This window comes from Echinops telfairi, unplaced genomic scaffold (assembly GCF_000313985.2).
Source record: "Echinops telfairi isolate 266 unplaced genomic scaffold, ASM31398v2 ScPeMD7_2;HRSCAF=8, whole genome shotgun sequence".
Taxonomy (NCBI): domain Eukaryota; kingdom Metazoa; phylum Chordata; class Mammalia; order Afrosoricida; family Tenrecidae; genus Echinops; species Echinops telfairi.
The window spans coordinates 38,496,532-38,502,247 of record NW_022103898.1 but is presented as its reverse complement, the minus strand read 5'-3'; positions in this window follow the sequence as shown (position 1 = coordinate 38,502,247).

Genomic DNA, 5,716 nt, shown 5'->3' with positions numbered 1-5,716 from the left:
GCCAACCTGGCCGATAATCACATGTGGGGCTAATTGAAAGGTGGAGGGATAAATGGGTGGTGAGCCTCGCCTTTCTAGTTCTTGGGTCTCTTGCTTTGTGATGGTCACACCAGGGTGCAACTGCCTTAGCAGCTCCCTGCTTCAGCTTGCAAGATCGACTTCCTACAAGACATCCCCAAGGAGAAGCCACATGGACCTATCCGGATGCAACCCTGGGTGCTGGAACAGCCCTGTGGAAACCCCTGCTAGTGCTGAGATGCTTATTCATTCACTGACTCAGCTTTCCTCCTGCAGTCAGCATCATTGCCTCTGTTTTGTGAGGTGGAGGACTATGTGGACTGGTGTTGGGTTAATGGGTTAATGTTGGACTTGTGGGCTTGTGCATCATTGGGTTGGGAAGTTTTCATGATGCACACTCTCTTTACATAAAACTGTTATACATGAGTTGCTGTGGATTTGTTTCTCTAAAGTACCTAGACTAACTAATACAACCATTACATTTTTAAATTTCTGATCTCAAACTATATATATATATATATATATATATATATATACACACACACACATATATATATGTATATATATATATACATATTCTAATAGTTCCCCATCTCCAAACCTTGAATATATTTATTCATAAACCAAATTGACTTTGTGTGCAAATTCTTCTGGTTTATCTTCAAAATATATTTAAACTCCAACTTCCCCTCACTGTCTCCAATGCTATTTCCCTGGGTCCAGCCTCTCTAATCACTTACCATAATCATTACAATAGACTCCCAATTGTTCCCCTGCTCTGGCTTTTACCCCACATTAGCCTTTTCTCCATGTAACCTTTTTTCCAATCATAGTACCAATTATTCAAGTAGCACCTTGTTAGAGAGAGTATATCTGACCACCCAAATCCTTTTGTTACTTGGAATTTTCCCAAACAAGAATTTTAAAGGAACTTTAGCTTGAAACCATAATGTTTTAATATCAAAAACGAAAGTAAGTAGATGTGTTGTGTCTATAAAATTAAAAGTGTTTATGTTGCTTTACGTTGTGCTTATTAAACAACATTTCATTCAGAGTTGAGCCTGTACATTTTAAGTCAAAATATGGGGAGAATGGGATTTGTAGTAGAAAATAAACAGGCTTATAAATATTATGAACAGATTGAAAAATGAAATTTTAACATGGAAAGGAAAAGATCAAACCGTATAATGAAAATAGGAAGTATGTCCTGTGGCAGTGGAAACATCACAATGCTGGCAGGGTCTCCTTCAGCTCCAGGGCTGTAGCGTAGCTCCATGTGTCATGTCAGTAGGGAGGCCTCTCAGGGAGTGAGTGTGTGTCAGGCCTCCAGTGAGCTATTTACTTCTATAGCCCCTCCAAATGAGATCATCAAGCTGCCCCCTGATGGACAGACTAAACTCCACCCCTTCACTCTTAATAGTCTTTAATTGACAATGGATTATGTAACTACCACAATTTCCAAATCTCGAACAAATTATTGCATGTTCTCAGTAACACTATATTTTTCCCTCCCCTCAACTTCAGAGATTCTAACTTACTTGCCAGTTATATATGCATATCTAAAATGTAGCTTAATTTTTAAGTTTTAAAAATTACTTTAATAGCAACATACTAGTTTTATATTTTTGAGGCTTACTATTTTACCCAATATTATGTTCTTAATTTTATACACTTTTATGATTATATAGAATCAAATTGCATAATTTATTTATTATTTATAGGTTAAACATTTGGTTTGTTTACAGTTTCCTGGTAGCATGAACAACTTTTCTATAAGCTTTTGTGCTCACTAGTTCATAAATAATATATCTTTGTTTATAGATAAATATCAAATATATATATCTGGATATAAGTATTAACATTCATGACTCCTTTCTCTTTTTTGTTTTTTAATCCTATTCTACATTTCTAAGCTTTATTATTTTCTTCCATTCAATTATTGTTTTCCTTGTTAGTTTCCTTCAAGTTGGTTCCAACTCAGTACACAACAAAACATATAACAGAACAAAATGTTGCCCAGTCCTTTCACGAATCATGGGTTTTCATTTTCTGTTCTTTTTCTAATTTATTGCAATGTATGCTTAAATACTTCTTCAGTATGCATTTTAAGATACAACTTTCCTGAGGTTAAGTTCACAATATATTATTGGTATTTCTAAAATCTCCCCACTAAATTTCTGAGTGGTCTTCCACTTTATCCAATCTTGGTCTCACAAATCTATATACACAAATTGTGTGTGCCCTCCCTACTATGCCATGTTTAACCAGAGAAAACATTGAGGTTCTAGCCTCTGTTTCCATTAGTGTCTGTCCTTTTTGGTAGCAAAGCCGAACGGTTTGCACACTCAGGTTCCATTCGTAATCATTATCTTTCGTAGCCATCACGGCTGGGAAGGAGCTACGGGAAAGACAGACCAAGGTTCCTCTGCTCTTATACCAATGAATGCTTCCACACTTATTGTCCACCTTTATCCAGTGTTTCTAACTATGGTATTTCCACTTTTTTTCAGTTTAATATTTATTTTGCAGAAAATCCCTCCCTTGCTGATTCTTAGCATGACCAAAGAGAGGTTCTTCCCCTGATAGTCTGTGTTTCTTCAAATCATTAGAAGTAATGATTTCCTTATTTCTGGAAAATGCCTGGGAATGTAATTAACCTAGGAAAAAAATTAAATATATTCTTGAATATCTTCTACAATCTTGGTAAAGAGATTTGAACTGAACTGAAAATTTGAACTGAAAATCCACAAATGGGGTGGGTGTTTTCATTATATATTAGACATATTTTCCTCCTCCTTTCTTATACATTTATTTTATAATATACAAGTTATAGATTTTATATCTAATTAATTTGCCCTGCAATCACCCGAGCATTGTGGGTTTCTATAGATAATTATTATATCAATCTGATATAAAGGGCCTCACTTTTATGTCCAAGCATCATTGAAGACAATTCTTTCATTAGATTGTTCATTCTGGTTAGACACCGGAGTCTGTCATCTGTTGTTCTCTTATCTGAACATATATAAAAATAAAGCCATAAATTCTCCAGATTTGGAAAAAGTCACTAGAGCAGTAGTAGCTTCATTCTCCACTTACTATTTTAGTGTTTGGACTTACCAGTCTTTAAAAGCTTGTTAGATCTTAAAAGCTTTCAGAATTTTACATTTCATTAAGTAATTTTAACTGCTCACTAAGGAAAGGCTTATTTACACACACAGCAAGACATGTAATCCCCATATCTTTGGAACTCAAAGTGGCATGCTTAACATATTTGCTTTTAGCAGGAGGTGATTTGCAAATGAAGCTGCAGAGGCATACCTTGTAGATATTGAGAGTTCAGTTCCAGACCACTGCAGGAAAGTAAATGTCACAATTAAAGCAAGTTGCAGAAACTCCTTTGATTTTCCAAGGCATACAAGGTATGTTCACAGTATACTACAGCCTATTCAGTGTGCAATAGCATTATGAAAAGCTTGAAAAATTGTGAGAATTATCAAATGCAACACAGAGACGTAAAGTGAGCAGTTGCAAAAATGTTGCCCCAGGGTTTTGATTAATAAAAAAACAACGCAGTGACTCCAACCGTGCTTAGAGTTGTCCATGTTATCCCATACTGAGTTTCTCCTGTGTTTTGAAGTCCAGACAAAAATAGGACAGGTGAGAGACACCTTTGATCTTATGGGGCTTACATTTTAATATGGCAAAGAGAAAATAAATGATACAATTTTTATTTAACTTATCTACATAATATCAGGTAGTGGGAAATGATAGAAAGAAAAATGATAATAAAACAAAGAAATTGGACAGTTTTAAGTAGGGGAAATGTGGTGTGTGTTTACCATTTTTGAAAGTTATTCTATAATTTAGTTGGAAAAGACAATTTAGAAGAAAAAGAGCAGTAGTGTGACAGTCACTCAAGAGAACTTGCAGAAATCCCGATGAGGCATGGTGATGGGGACTGCCATCCTGCGGTGGAGGTGGTAACAATGGTTAACGGTTCAGGATAGATATTTTGAAAAAGTTTTCCTTTGAAAAGATGAATAAATCATTTTGCCTTTACTTATCCATCTGATAAATGAAATAACTACTCCTGATTCATTGGAATAGGATGAGGTAAATGTTCTTATTTATTTACATATCCATTTGTTCTCCAATTAATAGGATGACATATGTAAAGGAGAATTTTAAATATCTAAGCCATATACTATTATGATACAGTATTTATTCTTGCATCTATTGCTTGATCTGTAGTATATGGCAACTTCATGGATACAGAAAGTAAGGAATCTCAAAAGTTATTCTAAGATTCCAAATGTGTGATTGGAACAATGGTTTTCGATCTAAGAAAGATGAATTTTGTCATCTGTTTCCCAAATATGCTTTGCTTGCTAAAACTATTACTATTAGAAAGGTGGGTGTGGGAGAGAGGAGCTGGTTAAACCCTAACACACCTAGTTAAATGTGTTATGATGAAGCTGTGGGTGTGTTAAAATGAAGGGGCGGTCAGAATAGCTCAGTAGAGACAGAAATGCTGACGTCCTGCTGCGACGATCGGTGCGGAGCTTGGAAGACAGGTTGCATTCACAATTGCAGTGTCATAGAATTGTTCAAGCTCCTCGTTACTGAAAGGTTCAATCAGCTGCCTTTCTTTTACAGGTGAAGTGCTTAGTTAAAATTGCAGACTGAGATGTAAATATAAGATAAAGAAAAGATCATTTATTCTCAGTTTATGTCTAAAATTAGATAAATCCCTTTTGTTGTGTTTGTTGAATTGTTTGAGGAAGAAATTGCAAATTGCAAATAGAAAATAAAGATCTAATTATTAGGTTAACTTAGCTCAATCAGTAAAATAATATTAGCGGGAAAAAGAGTTAAGGAGTTGGCATCCAAAACACATTGTAGTTGCAAGTAGATAGGCAATGGAGCCCCAAAAAGAACAGTAAAGAGAAAGAGAATATTTTAAAAAGAGAGGAAGAGGAAGAAACTATTTCATGTTGGAATAAGAAAGCCATTGGCAACATTTGAGAGAATAATTTTGGTGGAGTGGTCATGATAGAAGCCAGATGGCAGAAGGTTAAGGCAATAAGGAATGGAAAAGGAAGGGAAAGTCTCCGTCCTTGAAGAAATCTGGATTTAAAAAATGAAGAATGACAATCTGAATGATTACCAAGCTCAATGGAAAGGTTTGCACACACTCGCGCACTCACATGCACACATATGAGCATATTTGAAGGAATTACATACATGAAGGGAAGAGGTTGGTGTGTCAATCTTCAGATTTGCGATGTAAGAAATTGTGAGGTTCCTAATGAATTTTAGTTATTTGCTTATTTGTCAGTCTTCTCAATGTACTATGAGCTCCAAGTGGGTAAATAAAGATCCTTGTTTTCTATGTGGGTTCTCAGAGCTTATTGCAAGACCTGGTATTTCCTGGGAATACCAAAACCTTTTCTTGAAATGAACTAAATTCAAATATGAGTGTTCAAGATCAGAAAGCTGGATTAAGTTAGGGGTGCAAAAGAAACATCAGATTGTGGCAAGGAGGACCGTCCAAAAAAAATAAGTCAGAATTGACACAAACCTGGGAATTTCAGCCCAATATTTATAGACTAGAGTGAAATCACGAAAAGAGTCAGAGACTGAAGTTCAAGAAGGACTCAAACAAGAATATAGGGAATTTATATACCTTCCTCTC